This window comes from Xyrauchen texanus, chromosome 16, assembly GCF_025860055.1.
Source record: "Xyrauchen texanus isolate HMW12.3.18 chromosome 16, RBS_HiC_50CHRs, whole genome shotgun sequence".
Lineage (NCBI taxonomy): Eukaryota > Metazoa > Chordata > Actinopteri > Cypriniformes > Catostomidae > Xyrauchen > Xyrauchen texanus.
Window position 1 is genome coordinate 4,198,630 of NC_068291.1, and position 23,791 is coordinate 4,222,420.

Genomic DNA, 23,791 nt, shown 5'->3' on the forward strand with positions numbered 1-23,791 from the left:
ATTTCAACAACAAATATGTGGTGAGGAAATCTCACCGTAAATGTCGCCAGTGTTTGCATACACTGTGAACCGTGTTAGAATTACTGCTCTGTTTTTTCTGCAACCCTATTTAAGTGGAACCAAAGAAGCACAAATTTCAAGCTGTTTTGTGATGCTACAGTTGGTCAGAAGTTTAAATACACTATAACTATAGATTTGGCAAGTTGTTTAGGACATCTACTTTGGGCATGCCACGAGTAATTTTTCCAAAAATTATTTACAGACAGATTGTTTCACTTTTAATTGACTATATCACTATTTCAGTGGGTCAGAAGTTTACATACACTAAGTTAACTGTGCCTTTAAGAAGCTTGGAAAATACCAGAAAATGATGTCAAGCCTTTAGTGTATTAGCTAATTAGCTTCAGATATGCTAATTGGAGACAATTGGAGGTCTACCTGTGAATGTATTTTAAGGCCTACACTCAAACTCAGTGCCTCTTTGATTGACATCATGGGAAAATCAAAACAAATCAGCCAAGACCTCAGAAAAAAAAATTGTGTACCTCCACAAGTCTGGATCATCCTTGGGAGCAATTTCCAAATGGCTGAAGGCACCATTTTCATCTGTACAAACAGTAGTACACAAGTATAAATCCCATGGGACCACGCATCCATCACACCGCTCAGGAAGGAGATGAATTCTGTCTCCTAGAGATGAACATAGTTTGGTGCGAAAAGTGCAAATCAATCCCAGACCAACAGCAAAGGACTTTGTGAAGATATTGGAGGAAACAGGTGGACAAGTATCTGTATCAACAGTAAAACGTGTTCTATATCGATATAACCTGAAAGCCTTCTCATCAAGGAAGAAGCCACTGTTCCAAAACTGCCATAAATAAGCCAGACTACAGTTTGGAAGTGCACATGGGGAAAACATAATGACCATCATTATGTTTGTAGGAAAAGGGGTGAAGCATGAGGGTGGTAGTATCATGTTGTGGGGTGCTTTGCTGCAGGAGGGACTGGTGCACTTCATATCATAGATGGCATCATGAGGAAGGACAATTATGTTATTATAACATATATTGAAGCAATATCTCAAAACATCAGACAGGAATTTAAAGATCGGTCGCAAATAGGTTTTCCCTGGAGACAATGGACAATGACCCCAAGCATACCTCCAAAGTTGTGGCAAAATGGCTTAAGGACAACAATGTCAAGGTATTCAATACGATTTGTGGGCAGAACTGAAAAAGCGTGTGAGCAAGGAGGCCTACAAAACTGATTCAGTTACACCAGTTCTGTCTGGAAGAATGGGCCAAAATTCCTGCAACTTATTGTGAGAAGCTTGTGGAAGGCTCCCCAAAAAGTTTGACCCAAGTTAAACAATTTAAAGGCAATGCTACCAAATACTAACAAAGTGTATGTAGGCCTAAACTTCTGACCCACTGGGAATGTGATGAAAGAAATAAAAGTAGAAATAAATCAATCCTAACCGGGGAATGTTATCTACGAATAAATACAGGAATTGTGAAAACTGAGATTAAATGTATTTGGCTATGGCATAGTTCGAATTACAGGGGGTACTGGGGGGTACTATACCCCCCAATGAAGATCCAGTACCCCCCAAAGGGACAGAAATTTCAGTTTTGGGGGGGTCAGATAATTTTTCTGATATTGTGAAAAAATATATTTACGGTTACAATACAAGTCAACTCCTATTTTCACTGTAGGAACATTTTAATGTAAAGCGATTTCAGACACCCCTATTGTGGACTGTACCATTTTTAACCACCGTGGCGGCTAGAAGCAATGGAGATAGAGAACGGTTTGCTGCTGACGTGCATGGATAAATGTAAGTTGCTAGCTGACATCTAGCTTGTTGATTTTACAACCTTCATTTATTAACGTGTTTTGTTCTTTCATAGCTCATGTCACGTCTTCATATATTGAATTACCGGCTACTTACCTGTAGGGATGGGACGATTACGGTTTCACTATAAACCACTATAAAATGTACTGACGGTTAGTATTATCGTTTCAAATTTAATTCTTGTGTGTTACCGCTATGTAGTTCTTCTGTGGTAGTATGGTTTTTCATAGTATGCTCCTTAATCACATTAAAGATGGCTCAGGTTTCACATATCTTCAAGTAATTGTGTTGATTTGACACTGACTACCATAGACTATAATGGAAAATTGGTTTCTGTTTACACAGTATATGAGAGGGTTGAGTCTTACCTCCAGGTCTTATGAAATCTAAAAATAAACCAAATCAATATTTCATGAAATAGGCAATAGGCTTCTTGTAAAGGTATTACTTTTACTAGTAATTAGAATGGTATTTCAGTGCACTTAACTTCTAACTTTTGGGAGTTGATCAAAACAGTTCTCTTTTGGATATATAATAACAATGAGATATTCTGTAGCCTACTGATTATCAGTTTGTCGCATGTTTAGACCTTGTATGTGTGTTGCACAACACATGTTGCACTTGGCGATCACGGTGGGGATTGATATGGTAGTGGACCATGATGGTCATAGAAGAAGTGAAGGAGCAGTACCCCCCAATTATGGTGGGGTAATTCGCACTCTGGGCTATGGTGTGTGTAAACTTCTGACTTCAACTGTATTTTCAGGTCTGTACTGCAGCCGTCTCAAGTTCCTGTTAGTTTTGCAGTTTTTTGTTGTAGGGTTTTGCTTCAGGGTCAGGGTTTCACCCACTGCAAGTGAATTTGGATTCAAGTCAAGTTTGGATTGTCTTGGCCAGTCAATGACATTATACTTTCTGTCTTCAAACTCTCTTGAGCATTTGAGGTTTTGGCTGGCACAGTCTTGATTTCAAAGTAGTCCTTCACACTCCTTTCAGACAGTGTTCTTGATCTGTTTGACAGTTGAAGAGGGGCTTTTCCATACAATTAATAAGGGTCTGCTACAGTCTTTTGTGCAGCAGATTGTTTGTTATTGCTGAGCTTACCAATGAACTCTTGCTTTTTGATAATATCCACACAAAAATTCGAACCAATCACCGGGCAGCACCATGATGATTCTGATTGCAGCTGTTTCTGGCCTCCATGATAAGCAATGTAAAAACTACCGAAACGAGCAATCTAGACAGAAAACAACAACTATTTTAAGTGTTAGTTGGATTAAAAATTAGTTTAGCCTCAGTATCTATCATCGTAACTAACCTCAGGGCATCACTAACATCAACCATCGTAGGACTACACTGCTCTCCTTGTAGAATAAAACAGCTTCTACAAATGTACTGATATGACTGGAGTCTTCATCTCATTTAAGTGGTCATGATGTAATGCATATGTTTAAAAATTACAGTTCATTTCTTTAGAAGAAAAACTTTTTAAATGAGGAAAAAAATACCAAAATGATCTGCATTGTAGCAGCAACTTGTATAGGCTTGTCCTTTATAATGTGTAAACAGAAACTCAAAGATGTGTTTTGTGGGGTCATTTGGAGTGCCTAAATGTGCAGTACATCAGGAAGCACCCTCATTTCCCCTGCCATTGACTTTTATTTTGTTGTATCTCAGTGGTGGCTGTGCTTTTGCCCACCTCCTGCCTGTGCTCTTCGGCTTCATTTCCTCCTCTAATGAAGATTTAGAGCCACTGTGGTCTCTGACTGAGGAGAGAGAAAGACATTTGTTACAGTGCAGCATCCCCTCTAAGGCTGTACTCGCACTGCATGCCAAAATTCCAAATTTCTGCTCAAATCCATTTATTCGTAATGTTGTTCACACAACCTTTTAAATTTGACCTATATCAGACACCGATCTAAAAAGTTGGTCGTCTTAAATTTACCTGCATGTAGTGCAGGGCTCCAGACTAACATTTGAGAACCAAAGTTCACCTAGTTTTATAGCACCGGTGGGGGGGTCTGGGGCCAATAAAATGAAAAATGTAAGAACAAACATAATAAAGTAGTGAAATGCACATTTGACCATAAGGCATCAATTTTGAGATGGGATACAGTACATTTACTGATTAACTCAATATCATCTGTAAAAAGTTAACACCTAATCCACTAACCTACTATCCAATTACAATGGCATTTTTCTGAAAAACAGTAGCCTAAACAAAATATACAATTTAGAAACTGGTCTAATGAAAATGTATAATGTTCCCTCATGCCCCAAATACTTTTAATAAAACTTTATTCATAATATGATGATATTCAGTATGAATAGATTTCTACCAAAATACCATAGTTAAAACAGTTACTTTAGTAAATGTATGGTAAACATATGTAATGGTGGTGATGTGAGGACTGAAAAGCTTTCTTTCTAATTTATATCTGTGCAGTGTGCATGAATCAATGTTTTCCCCTGCTTTCTTTGTCAATGCTGTTTAGAGTTTCGGGACTTTAATTTGGTTTAAACTAGTTTAATCACCAAAACATTTTGGGTTTTCATATGGGGTTTTCAACAGTGAATTATGTGCCGAATACACATGGGTTCCCCATCACACGACAAGCTTGTGGTTCTCTTATCGCTGTTAATAACGTTCTGCGCTGCGTAGTTAAGAAGGGTCCACAACCTAAAATATACACTTTATACGTTCATATAAATCTAAACCTAAAAGCTTGATGTTGATATAAAAAGTGCAGTCCATAGATTTATGGAGTAATAAAGGCCACTAATGTGTCAAGTGAGTGCTTAAAGTGCACTTGTCATCATTCCGGTTGAGGAGTCTCTGTCATGCAAAGGCATCATTTATGGGTGGGACCGGTGGGACATGTCCCTACCAATTTTTGCCTTCACCAGTTTTGTCCCCACCACTATTTTTAAATAGATTTCCTCAGGTAAGTCTAGTGCAGAAGAAACCTCTTCAGTTTTTGAAGTGGTGATTCATCGGCTCTACTCGCTCCACAGCTCGAGCTCCTTTCCAGTTATAGCATAAAACTAAATGCAAACAGATGCGTCCCCACTCATTTTATATATATATATATATATATATATATATATATATTCCAGAGGTGTACAGATGCAATCTTTGTTTATTAAAAAAAGTAAAATAATTATTATATAAGGGCGGATTAGAACCCAGAATTCCTTGTACTAGAGGCAAACACTTTAACAGTGGGATTAATCAATCATTCTGGCTCATTCCTTGCTGATCCATGTATTTATTCACTAACTAACAAAATCCCAGTACTGACAGTGTTACAGGTATGGATCAAGTTATCAAAGAAATCATTTAAAATACTTATTGCAGCGCTTGAATTGGTTATCAATAATGACTATTTATGCCCATGATGTCACACTTCCTCCTTTGTGAGCACCTGTTTGTTTAATGCATTCATCTTCTCTCATGGTAAACAGAGCACTAAAAACTGGAGGGCGGCTGTGGATTTGACGGGCAGACTGCTGACAGCTCATGGTCAAGGCTACGGCAAAAGCGGACAGCTCACCAACCACACCACAGATTCCTTACAGGTGAGTGAAACAGCTGGGGTACATGGGAGATGTAGTTTCATGACATGGGACTGAAGCATTGAGAGCACGTTTTAAAACCAACTGAATTTTTCTATTCAGTTAAGGTAATTTGTTTAGCGCTTTAAGTTGTTTCAACGCGCTTTACAAACCTCACAGTGAGCAAGCCAAAGGCAACAGTTGCACGGAAAAACTCCTCTAGATAGTCAAGGGTGTACCGTGATTTATTCATCTGATAATGAAAATTCAATGCATTGATGGTGGAATTTACTAATTAAACACTGAAGTATGATAGGCTAAAGGAGGAAAGTTTGCCCTAGCCATGGGTGTGATGTGTGTATTAATAAATATAGGTATCTGTACGGAATTCTGATTCCCACTCTGGCATAGCGCTGCTCATGACTGATGTTCAGGGATCAATTTCCTCAAATTCAGACCTTAAGCACTAGTGAGAAGAGAAAACTGACACTAGATTAGTGCGAGCAAGGATATCAACTGGTCGGGACCAGTTAGCCTCCAACCTCGAGCCACAAGACCAAAATTGATCTGCATTCCCACCTCGTCCATTTTACAAGCAAGAGGGAAGCTCAGGCTGAGGTATCAGACACTGGAGACTAGCTAGCCCTTAAAATGTACATGGTGGAGACTAAAGCTGCTATTGTTTGCTTATTTTGGTTTTCACTTGGTGGGAAGTGAGACCTGACACGCCTTTGACATTGACCCCGCCTCAATCCCCAGTTGGCCCAAGGGTAATTGGCGGGCCAAAGGCACTTGGCCGTTGGGTCAGAGTAAGCCCTGTGGAGGCACGATAAAGCCCCAGAAGTGATAGTGGGAATGCAACTGGCCCTGGCACGCACTAGCACGCCCTCATTTGGCCCGTCAGTGGTTTACAATGGCTTCACAATCAAGAGGGAAGCTCAAGCAACCATTCGTTTGCTTATTTTGGTCTTTGCTTGGTGGAAAGCAAGACCTGACTCCGTGAACCTCTACCTTTGACATTGACACTGCCTCAATCCCCAGTTGGTCTTCTTTGGCCCAAGGGTAATCGCGGGCCAAAGCTGCTTGGCCGTTGGACCAGAGGAATCCCAGAGGAGGCTAATTACTTGTGCCAAATTCATCATATATCGGTTCAGCGCCTGCAGCAGATTGTTGCATGCATGCGCAAGAACAGTGTCTTAATTTCTGATAGAATATTATATTTTTAAAACAAATTCTAAATTAAGTAGTGTAAATCTGAGACTAAAATATACAGTATGGTTTATTTATTAGATTATTGTAGCTTTAAAAAGTTTGTAACGTTCTAAATTTTTTATTACATCCATTCATTTTTAAATCAGTTAACTTCCCAATTCAAACGCGAAACTAGCCAGCACTGAAATTACTTTTAAATGACACATTCTGCTAACTTGTGGTGAAGACTCTCTCCACTACATTCCATCTTAACGTCTAAAAAGCAATTTAGTCATTTGGATTGTTTTGTATAGAGCATAAGCATTGTAGAGTAGGTTGTACCTGCAAGTTGAAAAATATTGTATTAAATGTATGGCTCCAGTTTACATATTTATTTATTTTACATAGCCTTACCCTACAGATCATTCACGCTCTGCCTACAGTTGAAGACAAAATTATTAGCCCCCTATTAAATATTTAGTTATTTTTCAAATAATTCCCAAGTGCTGTTTAATTGAGCAAAGATTTTTTTTCAACATAGCATTTCTAAACATAATAGTTTATTTAGGCAACTTAGAGTGTTTATAATACAAATAGAAACAAAATTATAACCAAGAATAAAAAAAATCTACAGGTCAAAATGATTAGCCCTCTGATGTTAATAGTCAATATTGTATTCCTTTTGGTTGAAAACAGCCTTTAGTTGTTTGTTGTAGTTCTCAACAAGTTTTAGGCATTTCTCCTGAGGAGTCGCAGCCCATTCCTCCTTAGCAAATCTCTCAAGCTCCTCCAGATTTGTTGGTTTCCTGGCATGGACTCTAGTCTTCAGTGTGGCCCACAGATTTTCTATGGGATTCAAGTCTGGGCTTTGTGCAGGACAGTCATGGACTTTAACTTTGCTCATTGGAGGTAGTTCTTCACCAGAAGTGAGGTATGCTTTGGGTCGTTATCATGCTGGAAGGACGAAATATCGACCCAAACCAAGTTTTGTTGCAGATTGCCTGAGGTCAAAAATCTTCTCAAAGTCTTCCTTTTTCATGATTCTTTCGACCCTGATGAGATTCCCAGTTCCAGAAGCACTGAAACAGTCCCACAGCATTATGCTCCCACCGCCATGTTTCACTGTGTGAACTGGTGTTCTTTGGGTTGAGCCCTCTCCCTTCTTTCTCCAAAGATTGGCAACACCTCTATGGCCAAAGCCCTCTAGTTTTGTCTCATCTGACCAAAGGACATGTTTCCAGTATGCATAATTTTTCAGTCTAGCAAGAAGGTGTCTCTTCTTCAGAAGTGGAGTTTTTCGTGGTCTGCAACCTCGCAGTCCTGTGCAGGGCTCTTCGTTGAGACATCAATCCCAGACTTGGCTAAATCATTCACTAGTGTCTTGGCAGTTGTTCTTGGGTCTTTAGAAACCTCTCTCACTAGTTTTCTTTCCAAGGTTTTTGAAATGTTTCGCTTCCTGCCAGTCTTGTTCTCCACTGTGTGGGTCTCTTCAAACTTCTTGATAATACTTCTTACAGCAGTTCTTGACACCTGCAAATGCTTTGATAAACGTGTATATCCTTCTCCTACTTTGTGAGTATTAACAATTATTTTTCTCAAGTCTAAACAAACTTCTTTTGTCTTTGCCATGATGACAGTTTTATATTACTTCACTAGTTGTTTTGCAAGTTACTAATCCTCAGTTTGAAGTGCAATTTAAAGGCTTGGGGGGATTAATTCGGTTAATTAGGCAAGTCATTGGATAACAGTGGTTGGTTCCGTAGCCAATCAAACAGATCATTTCTTAAGGGGGCTAATAATATTGATCTTAGCAGTTTTTTAATTTTTTTAAATAATTATTTTATTCCAGGCAAATTGAAATAATGCTTTCTCCAGAGGACAAATATAATAAGAAATTCTGTGCTAAAATCCCCTTGCTCTGTTAAATATCACTTGGGAAATATTAAAAAAATTATTGAAATTTCATAGAGGGGCTAATCATTTTGTCTTCAACTGTATGTGCGAGGCTGTGCTATATTGTGAATATAGTCATGGCTAAAATATATTGTTTAGCATGCAGAGAATAACACAGCGTTGTCTGTCTAATTTCTTTTTTATATAATAAAAATATTAAGGACACAAATAGTTCTACAGCATCTCTATTGGGTTAAGTTCTGGACTTAGACTGGGCCACTCCAAAAGGTGGATTTTCTTTTTTTTTTTAAGCCATTCTGTAGTGGATTTACTTTTATGTTTAGGGTCATTGTCCTGCTGTACTCACAAAACTGAGTAGCGTCGGTAGTGTCAAGGTGGTCAAGTTGGTAAACTTCAGGTGCTCAGCAATGTTTTGTTGGCAAACAGCGGCTTCCTTCATAGTGGCCTTCCATGGTCATCATGCTTCTTGAATGTTTTCCGTTTAGTAGACTCATGAACAGAGATGTTAACTAGTTCCAATGATTCCTTCAAGTCTTTAGTTGTCACTTTAGTGTGTTTTTTATCTCATTGAGAATTCTACAATGTGCCCTTTGAGTAATCTTGTCTGTATGGACATTTCTAGAGAGAGTAGCCACAGTACTAAATCGTTTCCATTTTAATGACAGTTTGTCTAACTGTGAACGTATAAATATCTAAGCTCTAGATAACTTTGTATCTCTTTCCAGATTATGCAAAGCAACAAATCTTGATTGTAGGTCGTCTGAGATCTCTTTTTTTTTTGTGTGAGGCATGGTCCACGTGTAACGCAGTGTAGATGACAAAGGCAATGACGAAGACGATGTGTAGGACCCAAGTGCAGATTTATTAACAAAAATGAAGATAATACAAGGAACCCTATCAAAAACTGTGAACAGGAACTAGACACATGGACTAAACTAGACAAAACTCGAAACAGGAACTAGACTATGAACTAGACATGACTATAGCTATTTTACACAAACAAGACCTATGTTACACAGGCTAACATCAAAACTAGAGCTGGGTTACACAAGCTAACATCAATACTAGACAAGAAACAATGGCAAACATGAGGGTTAAAATACATGGACATGGGGAAACATAAGCCAATGAAAAAAACAAAACTCTAAACAAGATAACAAGGCAATGAACTAAAATCAATGACAAACTAGAACTGATAACAAAGTAATCAAACAATGAACCAATGAAAGCAAGACACATGAACACGGCGGGAAAACCGGACATCACATGACTGGGGAACAGGAACTTTAACAAGAATTTCAAAATAAAAGTACACAAACAAAAGACAACAGGGAATGTGACAGGGGCACCCCCTTAAAGGAATGGATTCCATACGCTCCAAAATATTTTTTTTAAATAAAAGGCAAATTGTCCATGTAGGGGAAAAGATGTGGTTCAGGGGGACACAAGGGGCAAACAGGCAGTTCAAGGGGGTACCAGGGGCAAACAGGCTTTTCAAGGGGGTACCAGGGGCAATCAGGCAGTTCAAGGGGTCACAAGGGGTGCAGAGGAACAAGGCAAGGTCTGGGAGAACATAGCAGATCAGGCGGGGGGCCAGGAGACCAGACCAGAGCAGATCAGGCAGGTGGCCAGGAGACCAAGGAAACCAGAGCAGATCCGGCAGACGGCCAGGAGACCAAGGAGATCAGGCGGACGGCCAGGAGACCAAGGGGACCAGAACAGATCAGGCGGGCTGCCAGGAGACCAAGGGAACTAGAGTAGACCAGATGGGCAGCCAGGAGACCAAGGGAACGAGAGTAGACCAGATGGGCAGCCAAGAGACCAAGGGAACCAGAGCAGACCAGATGGGCAGCCAGGAGACCAAGGGAACCAGAGCAGACCAGATGGGAAGCAAGGAGACCAAGGGAACCAGAGTAGACCAGATGGGCTGCCAGGAGACCAAGGGAACCAGAGCCGACCAGATGGGCAGCCAGGAGACCAAGGGAACCAGAGCCGACCAGATGGGCAGCCAGGAGACCAAGGGAACCAGAGCAGACAAGATGGGCAGCCAGGAGACCAATGGAACCAGAGCAGACCAGATGGACAGCCAGGAGACCAAGGGAATGATCTCAAGGTGGGGACCGGGTCGGGAGGCCTGGGAGGTGGCTGTAGAACAGGGTCTGGGTCAGATCCTCCTCCTCCGGACGGACGACGCTGGCAACGCTGGCTCTGGGACAGACGAGGCTGGCAACGCTGGCTATGGGATGAACAAGGCTGGCAATGCTGGGGAGTTTTTCATTGGCTTATGTTTCCCCATGTCCATGTATTTAGGGGAGTTGAACGTAGTGGAGTTACCTTGGAGCCGGGGGCCATGACGTGGAACTCTGGTTTGGTGGCGGCTATGGCACGGAACCCTGGCTCGGCGTCCGCCTCCCCCACAGTGAATGCAGAACCAGTGATCAGTAGGGTGAGGACGATATATTGAGCCAGGCTGAGGGAACAGCGACCACTAGGCATAAAGGAAGAGGTTGACTCAATTAGTCCGTAACAAAAAATGTCTTTGAGGGCAACCTCATCGAAGTTCACCTGGCACGCCAGAGCACAAAAATCCTCCACATAATCTTCCAGGGGTTGATTCCCCTGACGAAGATCCAAGAGCCGATCTGCTGGGTCCATAATGGTGGATCTAGTATTCTGTAACGCAGTGTAGCTGACAAAGGCAATGACGAAGACGATGTGTAGGACCCAAGTGCAGATTTATTGACAAAAACGAAGATAATTCAAGGAACCCTATCAAAAACCGTGAACAGGAACTAGACACATGGACTAAACTAGACAAAACTCGAAACAGGAACTAGACATGACTATAGCTATTTACACAAACTAACATCATCACAAGACCTATGTTACACAGGCTAACATCAAAACTAGAGCTGGATTACACAAGCTAACATCAATACTAGACAAGAAACAATGGCAAACATGAGGGTTAAAATACATGGAGATGGGGAAACATAAGCCAATGAAAAAACAGAACTCTAAACAAGATAACAAGGCAATGAACTAAAATCAATGACAAACTAGAACTGATAATAAAGTAATCAAACAATGAACCAATGAAAGCAAGACACATGAACACGGAGGGGAAACCGGACATCACATGACTGGGGAATGGGAACTTTAACAAGAATTTCAAAATAAAAGTACACAAACAAAAGACAACAGGGAATGTGACACCACATAAGCAGATGCTTCTTGTGAATAGGAAAATCTAAATGTTTGAGTGCTTTTTATAAGTCAAAGTAGCTCTAACCCACAGCTCCAATTTTGTATCATTAATTGGATGATAGGTTTGCTTTCTCCTGAATCTAATAAGCTTTTGTTGATGTCATTAGCTTAGGGGTTGTGTTATTAAACAGATTGTGTTTGTTCATTATTGTAACTTAGATGAAGATCAAACCAGATTTTAAGACAGACTTATGTTATTAATATGTAATTCCAAAGGGTTCACATATATTTTCTAGCCATTGTGTTTTAGCACAACTGGTATGCTGTATTGACTTGTGAGTATCCAGGACCTGAACTTTTTGCTGATACCGAAAACTATGGTGGTGGAAAAGGACTATAACACAATTAATCAGGTGATAATGTCCTACTATGACAGACACAGACATTAAGGCTACAAGAGTCCAAAATGAATAGAATCTCAAAAGCAGTTTGCAACCAAAACCCCAATAATAACCAGACAAATTCAGATTTGGTGCATAGCACAGGACTTTTAACTATAAACAAGTCTGAAATACAGCAGGGTCTCTTATTTTGAAATGACAGAGACATGGCTTTGTTACAATTCTCTGGGTGTAATATTTACCTTTAAATGAAGCTTTTTAATAGCCTACATATATTCACTAGAATAAGAGTGTTTTTATATATATGTATATATACAGTATATTTGACCAGATAAGGTTTATTATTATTACTCACAAGATATGAAGTTAAAGATATGATGTCTGTGCTGATGGCATTGACGGGAATTGTACTATCGGCATAGATTATTTTCCGATAACCGATAGTTTCAAAAAGCAACTACTGCACAGCACCGATAAATCGGTAAAACCGATATATCAGTCTACCTCTAATTACACCTATAATAACTAATGTATTGCATGTTCTTATCCAAAATACAATTATTGACCTTTTAGCACTTAATCCTGATCACAAATGTTCTTCCAGTGGGGACGTGTTCTATTGTCCCTCCATTATCATTTGTGTCCACATAATTGAGACTCAAATATTAATAAGAACATAATTATGAATCGTTCTAAAGTAACCAAATTGAATCGACTAAACCAAATCATGATCAAATTTCAGATTTCATGGTACACACTACAGAATCGTTAACAAATCAACAAGTTTTGAGAGCAAATATTTAAACCCCACCCGTAGCAATTTTGAGATTCTAGAAAACAGCCATTTTTCTTTTGTTTTTATAAAATAAAATAGAGTTAGTCAAGTGTGACACCTCTTCATGTACCCTCAGGAGTGCACTGCTCAGACAGTACATACTTTTTAAACTAAACGTGAACATATAAGCTCTTTTTCAAACATTCTCTTTAATGCTAGGTAGAGTTTTGTCTAAAAGTGATGAGCTGTACATGTGAAGTGCCCTGAAGCAATGTAGAGTTTGAGGCCTGACACCCACTCAGTCCAGAGGAACCCATTGATCTCCCAGTGGCCCTGAAGTCAGCCGAATCAAAGCACTCCCTCACTTTGATGTGCCGAATTCATGAAGCTCAGCGCATACGGCTGCAAAAGTTTCTCTGCTGTAACTTTGTATGTAACTTTGTTATTAAGGGGCAATATTTTCCCCCATAGGATGTTGTTTGGGGAATATTTTTAGCCATTTAAAAACACACACAGCATGTCATCCTTTTTTGTCAGATACTTCAAATAAATTAAACAGGAATTATTTCTCAATCTGAACAATAACAGTTTTCTGTTAAAGCTACACTGTGTAACTTTTGGCCCTCTTGCGGTTAAAAATGTAAATTGCGGAAGAACATTGTTTTGGTAATGACGTAAGTTGTGCTTCGGCTCTGCTCCTCTGCGCAGATGACTGTGGTAAAGGATATCTTATCAGAGCGAATGGACAAATAAATAACGAAAGAAAGGAAAACATGGATATCTGAAAACATGTCATCGGAGCAGATAAGTGACATGTCTCATGCTGTTGTTTTGACTTATTGGAAACATTCATGTTTTGCAATAAATTACGTTACAAAGTTAGGCAATGTTTGTTAACATTAGACAGGTCAAACGCTGTAAAGTTTTTAATAACTAAAGGATATTCTGGCCAGATAGACCATGGTAGTAACTAATTTATAGATTGTCATTGTTACCAAATCAGTGGTCAACATCATTTCAAGACTCACATGTCCTTGGCAAGCCCAGGACTAAAGTATTTAATTGTATGAGTTATTGCTGTTATATAGAAAAATACTTGATCAAATCTCTGAGTTGTTGTCACCTCTGAAAAGCCAAGCCAAAGTAGATTCGGGTTTTATTATGGACTTGTCGCTTCCTTTTTGCTTGTAGACTCTGCTCTGTTCGAGATTTCTTTGTTTTCACAACCGGTGATTCCCCGGAGGTGTGCCGTTTTAAATGATCCGTGGTAAATTTTCTTGTTCATTGTGACAACAGACTTTCAGGTTGACGCTATTCCCACATGTGTTCTACAGTAGTCGAGGGTTATTTTCTCTCTGTACGGATATGACATCAACACGCATGGGGGAATGACATATGTATGCAATTTCCTCTGAAATCCATCCCAACAGCTATAAAATATAAATCATTAGGTTGATCAAAGTGTATTTGGGTAAAGTAAAGACATGGTTTGGAAGATGGATTTTTGTTGCACTCTCTCATTAATAACATTTGGTTATTTTTTAACAAAAAAGTTACATAGTGTAGCTTTAAATCAATTGAACATCAATTTCAAAAGGAGCTGTTAACAATGTACAAGATATCATAACACCAACTATAGCTACAGGTAACTACAGTGTCTGCAGAGGCATTCAATGAATAACTAGATTGTCCTTGCATGAATTAGGAATTCACTACCCACACAATTGAAATATCTGGGACATTTTTGTCACTTTCTGTGGCATTTTTGCTCTGAACCATGGTTAATGTGTGTAAAACATGGTGATTAAAAAGCATTTAAGCTCAGAGTTAAAGAATGCTCTAAATGTGATGTATTTTCTTCTCTCTGCAGCTGTGGTTTGTACGTCTGGCTCTTCTGGTCAAGTTGAACCTCTTTCAGAATGCTGATCTGGAGCTTGAGCCCTTTGGGAATCTGGATCATCCAAACCTCTACTATGAATACTATCCCACTGTATACCCCGGAAGACGAGGTAAACCTTCTGGAGTGAAAATAACGATTTCCACGTGCAAGGAAATGTTAAGATGTTGGGGATTACATGTGTCCAGATATTTCAGTAAAAACTAGATGATCTCCTTTATATTAGGTCTTTAACTACTATGTACCTTTATTTTTTGTTAATCGTGGTTAATCGCATATTTTGCTGAAATGTGACACGGAATCACAACCCGGTCATGCCCTACACCCTGCCACTTTCCTCCGTTGTTCTCTCAGGCCGGGGAGCCCCAAGCATGACGTACATCCCCCCCTTCTTTCCCTAGAGAGAGGCGTGCCTTCCGCCCCGTCAGCTGGCAGGTCATCCGCATCTACCTGGATGAGGGAGGGGACAAGGGGAGGGAAACAAAAAAAAAGTGTGGCACCTACACTCCGTATCTGCGATCATGCCAATTTAACAAAACATTTAAATAAAGAGAGGAAAACGCCAACACGGAGCGGCAGTGGGAGAGAGAGAGAGAGAAAAAACACTTAGTCGCAGGTTCTCCGATACGCCGTTAATTGGTCCTCGGCCACTCTTCCACCCTCTAATGGATTACAGCCGCACCTCCCCGGTCGGATCGGAAGCAGACCTCCACCCCCTGGCAGAAAGAACACTCCGCTGCATTTTTGGTGGACAGTAGGGGTCTCCCCCGCCCCTGGCGGTTGGTTGGGAGCCCCTCCTCCCCTCGCAGTCAGCGGCCATCCTCCACTTTCAGCCGGCTGGGCTCCTCCGTCCCCCGGCAGATGGCAATGGCTGTTCCTTTGGGGTGGATGGTAGAGGCGAGAACTCCACTATGGCGCATCCCTCCTGCTTCCCAGATTTCGGCATCAGAGAACCAGCTTGACAATTTAAATAATAGTTTCATGTAAAACTCAACCAAAAATACAAGCACACACACAGGTGTCGATCAGCTGTCCATAAATCTCTCTCTCTCTCACACTGCCGTCTTCGGGCGGCCTTTATCCCTCTTGAGGGCTAATTAGCCTGATTAGGGACCAGGTGGGCTCCACCCTCCACCCTGCCACAATAATGCTTTATTAACATTTTCCAAACAAAGCTTTCCACAGTATAAAGATAGAAGTGCACTAAAATAGCACCATTTCAAGTAACATTAAATGTTTCCCAAAGTCTAAGTGGGAGTTTTGAAAGAATTAGTCCCCACATAGGATGCAAATTTATTGCAATGGGCAATGTGTCATCCGCCACAATATTAATCTGCCAGTAGACTGTGGCTATCCGCTTTGTTACAGCAATCGTGAAGCTGCGTCCATGATTCGGGTCAGAGCTGCAACGCCAGCGTCTAGTGCTGCTTTTAACTCACCAAGTGTTGCAAACAAATGCAATTAATTTCTTAATCGCAGTTAACAAGGGCAATATTTGAACTTTTTATTTATATTTTACCTCTGCGATGGTACATCCAACCATTGTCATGTGTATCAAAGAATTCATACATTTAATGACTTTACTATTATTTTCAAATGTAGAAGATAGTTATATTTTTGCCATCTGTGTCTCTGCCTTTGGCCATTCTAGGTTCAATGGTGCCGTTCTCCATGCGTGTCTTGCACGCTGAGCTCCCTCAGTACTTACAGAAGCCACAGGAAACTCTGGACCGCTTGCACAGAATAAAAAGCGTCTGTCTGAAGGTGAGCGGAGCTGAGCCCTGAACTCTCCACCTCAGCGGCTGCACGCTCTCTGCAGCTCTGGTATGTAATTAGTGTGGCTGCAATTAGTGTTGTAAAACTTCTTTTCCTTTCACAGATCCTGAGTAACCTGCAGGAGGGTTTAGCTGAGGATGGAAGTATGATGAACCTCACGCAGGAGAACAGACAAGGTACTTCTGCTGCCCCTATGAGGTGCATTAAAGGGCCAATACATAGAAGAATGAATTTAAAATGTACTTGGCATAAAGGCTCTGTTCTAAATTTTAATGAGATGAATTAGGCAACATTTATTGGGCTTCTGATGTGAAGGCTGTCCCATTGCTAGGAGGATGGTTGTTTACTGGCCCAAGTCAGTCAGCACTATTTAGCAATGTTAGAACATCGCAGTCCTAATTAAAGGTCGACTGATAGTGGATTTTGCCAATGCCGATAACTTGGGTGGTGGAAATGGCAGATAGTGATCAATCTTTTTAAAATTGATTTATAGAATGTAAAAAAATTCAGGAACAGACATTGAGGCTACAAGAGTCTACGATGAATAAAATCCCAGATTCAGGTTATTGTTCAACCAAAATCACAATGGTAATAACCAGAAAAAATATATATTTGGTGTATGAAACACACCAAGGACTCTTATTTTGAAATCTTGAAAACTTTTATTACAATGCTCCATTACAATTCTCTAACTTTAGTATTTACCAAATTAAGCTTTTTGTAGCTTATATATTTTACCAGATGAGGTTTGATTGTTATTCACAAGATATGAAGTTGGAGACGCAATGCATGTGCTGACGGGGCACGTTCCACGTTGGATTTTTCTGTGCATGCCCTCACTTCTATTTAAAACACTTAATTATCTAATCAAAATAAAAATATCGATGAATATTAGCTTCCTCTACTTTAGCACCACCAGTTGAGCTAATTTTGATAACTGCAACGGCTCCTTAAACGTAATCAAAAGCTCATATTTTATTGGTCAGGGCATGTGATTGCCAGACGAGGGAAAAAAAACGACACACTAACCATAAAAAAAACCTAATTTTTGCTTGCGAGCGAATGTTCACTTCAGGTGTGAACGGCTTCATTGGAATTCAATGCTAATCGCGGCAAGAAATTGGGGTGAAAATTCATGATTGGTGTGCACAGACCTTAAGATGATATTTTGTGCATGTATGGGGCTTTTCTTTTTTATCGGTTATTTCCTTTTTAAGCTGCATGTAAACAGCAAATTTTAAAACTATTGTTTTAGAGCAGTGTTTGGTTGACCCGTGAGTGGGTGGTGCTTCGCTGTTGTCGAATCAGAATCAGAATCAGAATCAGCTTTATTGCCAAGTATGCTTACACATACAAGGAATTTGTCTAGGTGACAGGAGCTTCCAGTCAACAACAATACAAACAATACCAAAAACAGCAGCAAGACATAGGTAATTAAAAACAAAAAAGAACACAAAATAAATAATTATACATATACGTACATACACTCACCTTCATACATACCCACATACACACACGTAGTGCAAATCTAATATAATCTGTTATATAAAGAACAAAAAACAGTATATTATGTACAGAGCAATGTAAGTAATGGCAGAAGTGGATAAGTTGGATAATATAGATTAAAATTAAAAATAAACTGTGTATTGCACATTATTATTGCTCAATGGGGCGATTTAATTGTTCATTAAATGGATGGCCTGAGGGGAAAAACTGTTCCTGTGTCTGATGGTTCTGGTGTTCAGAGCTCTGAAGCGCCGGCCAGAAGGCAACAGTTCAAAAAGGTAGTGGGCAGGGTGAGTGGGGTCCAGAGTGATTTTACCAGCCTTTTTCCTCACTCTGGAAGTGTACAGTTCTTGAAGGGGGGGCAGGGGGCAACCAATAATCCTCTCAGCAGACCGAACTGTCCTTTGTAGTCTTCTGATGTCTGATTTCGTAGCTGCACCAAACCAGACAGTTATTGAAGTGAGTAGAACTGTTTCAGCAGCACTGGTGGCAGGTTGAACTTCCTCAGCTGGCGAAGGAAGTACAACCTCTGCAGGGCCTTTTTCACAATGGAGTCGATGTGTATCTCCCACTTTAGGTCCTGTGAGATGGTAGTGCCCAGGAACCTGAATGACTCCACTGCTGCCACAGTGCTGTTGAGGCAGGACAGATTAGCATTTACACATTAAATGCGATGCGGTTTCATGCATGAATGTAGCTCAAGTAGACCTGTCGCCAACCGCTTCAGAACTGGACTTAAAGCGCTGTGATGTGCGCTCCGTCTGTTGAGGTTCGCATCAAACTCCCATGAAACTATGTACGAGGATTTTATAGAACGCAAATTGCTCCAGTTTGTAGTTGTTGGTTCATGCATGCTGTGTTAATGCCACGCTGATACAGAGTAGCCCTGTGTCCAGCCCGCTTACTCTGTTTCTAAGGAGGTGATAGAATGAAGATACACAGTATCTCAAAGGTGAATCTCAAATTCATCTTCATGTTAAATAAGGGCTTGTGGGTTTAATCGGAGAGCCTCAAAGTAAGTAAAGAATGGACAGAAATATTTTACTGTTGCATACTTTTTAATATAATATAAAATCGTGAAAGCCCTAAAACAGACAATTAATCGTCATAATAGTGAGAGCACTAAAACAGACAATTAATCGCCATAATCGCTAGACCCCTAAAACAGACAATTAAGCGGCATAATCGCGAGACCCCTAAAACAGACAATTAATCGGCATAATGGAGAGAGGCATAAAACAGGCAATTAATCGTCATAATCGTGAGACCCCTAAAACAGGCAATTAATCGGCATAACCATGAGAGCCCCAAAACAGACAATTAATCATCATAATCGTGATACCCCTAAAACAGACAATTAATCATCATAATCGCGAGAGCCCTAAACAGACAATTAATCGGCATAATAGTGAGAGCCCTAAAACAGACAATTAATCATCATAATCGCGAGAGCACTAAAACAGGCAATTAATCGTCATAATCTTGAAAGCACTAAAACAAACAATTAATCAGCATAATCGTGAGACACCTAAAACAGACAATTAATCGACATATTCGTGAGACCCCTAAAACAGACAATTAATCTTCGTAATCATGAGACCCCTAAAACAGGCAATTAATCATCATAATCGTGAGACCCCTAAAACAGACAATTAATCTTCATAATCGTGAGACCCCTAAAACAGGCAATTAATCGGCATCATCGCGAGAGCCCTAAAACAGGCAATTAAGCGCCATAATCGCAAGACCCCTAAAACAGACAATTAATCGGCATAATCGGGAGAACACAAAAACAGGCAATTAATCGACATAATCGGGAGAGCACAAAAACAGGCAATTAATCAGCATAATCGCGAGAGCCCTAAAACAGGCAATTAATCGGCATAACCGCGAGACCCCTAAAACAGACAATCAATCACCATAATCGCGAGAGCACCAAAACAGACAATTAATCGACATAATCGTGAGACCCCTAAAACAGGCAATCAATCGACATAATCGTGAGACCCCTAAAACAGGCAATTAATCGTCATAATCGCGAGAACCCTAAAACAGACAATTAATCGTCATAATAGTGAGAGCACTAAAACAGACAATTAATCGCCATAATTGCTAGACCCCTAAAACAGGCAATTAATCGACATAATCGTGAGACCCCTAAAACAGGCAATTAACCAGCATAATCGCGAGACCCCTAAAACAGACAATTAATCGGCATTATGGAGAGAGGCATAAAACAGACAATTAATCGGCATAATGGAGAGAGGCATAAAACAGACAATTAATCGGCATAATCGTGAGACCCCTAAAACAGGCAATTAATCGTCATAATCGCGAGACCCCTAAAACAGGCAATTAATCGGCATAACCATGAGAGCCCCAAAACAGACAATTAATCATCATAATCGTGAGACCCCTAAAACAGACAATTAATCGTCATAATCGCGAGAGCCCTAAACAGACAATTAATCGGCATAATAGTGAGAGCCCTAAAACAGACAATTAATCATCATAATCGCGAGAGCACTAAAACAGGCAATTAATCGTCACTATCGTGAGAGCACTAAAACAAACAATTAATCGGCATAATCGTGAGACCCCTAAAACAGGCATTTAATCGGCATAATCGGGAGACCCCCAAAACAGGCAATTAATCAGCATAATCGCTAGACGCCTAAAACAGGCATTTAATCAGTATAATCGGGAGACCCCCAAAACAGGCAATTAATCAGCATAATCGTGAGACCCCTAAAACAGGCATTTAATCGGCATAATCGGGAGACCCCCAAAACAGGAAATTAATCAGCATAATCGCTAGACGCCTAAAACAGGCATTTAATCAGTATAATCGGGAGACCCCCAAAACAGACAATTAATCATCATAATCGTGAGACCCCTAAAACAGACAATTAATCGTCATAATCGCGAGAGCCCTAAACAGACAATTAATCGGCATAATAGTGAGAGCCCTAAAACAGACAATTAATCATCATAATCGCGAGAGCACTAAAACAGGCAATTAATCGTCACTATCGTGAGAGCACTAAAACAAACAATTAATCGGCATAATCGTGAGACCCCTAAAACAGGCATTTAATCGGCATAATCGGGAGACCCCCAAAACAGGCAATTAATCAGCATAATCGCTAGACGCCTAAAACAGGCATTTAATCAGTATAATCGGGAGACCCCCAAAACAGGCAATTAATCAGCATAATCGCTAGACCCCTAAAACAGACAATTAAGCGGCATAATCGCGAGACCCCTAAAACAGACAATTAATCGGCATAATGGAGAGAGGCATAAAACAGACAATTAATCGGCATAATCGCGAGAGCCCTAAAACAGGCAATTAATCGGCATAACCATGAGAGCCCCAAAACAGACAATTAATCATCATAATCGTGAGACCCCTAAAACAGGCAATTAACCAGCATAATCGTGAGACCCCTAAAACAGACAATTAATCGTCATAATTGTGAGACCCCTAAAACAGGCAATTAATCAGCATAATCGCGAGAGCCCTAAAACAGGCAATTAATCGGCATAATCGCGAGAGCCCTAAAACAGGCAATTAATCAGCATAATCGCGAGAGCCCTAAAACAGGCAATTAATCACCATAATCGCGAGAGCCCTAAAACAGGCAATTAATCGGCATAATCGCGAGAACCCTAAAACAGGCAATTAATCAGCATAATCGTGAGAGACCTAAAACAGGCAATTAATCGGCATAATCGCGAGAGCCCTAAAACAGGCAATTAATCGGCTTAATCGTGAGAGCCCTAAAACAGGCAATTAATCGGCATAATCGCGAGAGCCCTAAAACAGGCAATTAATCGTCATAATCGCGAGAGCCCTAAAACAGGCAATTAATCGGCATAATCGCGAGAGCCCTAAAACAGACAATTAATTGTCATAATAGCGAGAGCCCTAAAACAGGCAATTAATTGTCATAATCGTGAGAGCCCTAAAACAGACAATTAATCGGCATAATCGTGAGAGCCCTAAAACAGACAATTAATCGTCATAATCGCGAGAGCCCTAAAACAGGCAATTAATCGGCATAATACGAGAGCCCAAAAACAGGCAATCAATCGTCATAATCGCGAGAGCCCTAAAACAGGCAATTAATCGGCATAATCGCGAGAGCCCCAAAACAGGCAATTAATCGGCATAATCGTGAGAGCCCCAAAACAGGCAATTAATCGGCATAATCGTGAGAGCCCTAAAACAGGCAATTAATCGGCATAATCGTGAGAGCCCTAAAACAGGCAATTAATCGGCATAATCGTGAGAGCCCTAAAACAGGCAATTAATCGTCATAATCATGAGAGCCCTAAAACAGGCAATTAATCGGCATAATCGTGAGAGCCCTAAAACAGGCAATTAACCCAATTAATCGGCATAACCGTGAGACCCCTAAAACAGACAATTAATCTGCATAATCGTGAGACCCCTAAAACAGACAATTAATCGGCATAATCGTGAGACCCCTAAAACAGACAATTAATCGTCATAACGGTGAGACCCCTAAAACAGACAATTAATCGGCATAATCGTGAGACCCCTAAAACAGGCAATTAATCGTCATAACCGTGAGACCCCTAAAACAGGCAATTAATCGGCATAATCGTGAGAGCCCTAAAACAGGCAATTAATCGGCATAATCGTGAGAGCCCTAAAACAGGCAATTAACCCAATTAATCGGCATAACCGTGAGACCCCTAAAACAGACAATTAATCTGCATAATCGTGAGACCCCTAAAACAGACAATTAATCGGCATAATCGTGAGACCCCTAAAACAGACAATTAATCGTCATAACGGTGAGACCCCTAAAACAGACAATTAATCGGCATAATCGTGAGACCCCTAAAACAGACAATTAATCGTCATAACCGTGAGACCCCTAAAACAGACAATTAATCTGCATAATCGTGAGACCCCTAAAACAGACAATTAATCGGCATAACCGTGAGACCCCTAAAACAGACAATTAATCGGCATAACCGTGAGACCCCTAAAACAGACAATTAATCGTCATAATCGCGAGAGCCCTAAAACAGACAATTAATCGTCATAACGGTGAGACCCCTAAAACAGACAATTAATCGGCATAATCGTGAGACCCCTAAAACAGACAATTAATCGTCATAACCGTGAGACCCCTAAAACAGACAATTAATCTGCATAACCGTGAGACCCCTAAAACAGACAATTAATCGGCATAATGGAGAGAGGCATAAAACAGGCAATTAATCGTCATAATCGCGAGACCCCTAAAACAGACAATTAATCGTCATAATCGTGAGACCCCTAAAACAGACAATTAATCGGCATAATCGTGAGACCCCTAAAACAGACAATTAATCGGCATAATCGTGAGACCCCTAAAACAGACAATTAATCGGCATAATCGTGAGACCCCATAACAGGCAATTAATCATCATAATCATGACATTACTAGGCTCGAGTGATCCAATCACAAGATGTTTTTGACATTTATACCAGTTTTTGTATTAGCGCTGTCCTGAAACCAGGTCACACCAGGTGTAAATGGAGTCTTTACTTGGAATCTGCCTATTTAGGCAGCAAGGCAGTTCACTAAGTTTTGAAACAGGAAAATGGTCACAATATGGGTATACATTTAGAGGAAGTGTTATGATGTCAACCTTGTCTCATAGAATTCCTATAACTACATTTTTGCAAAGTT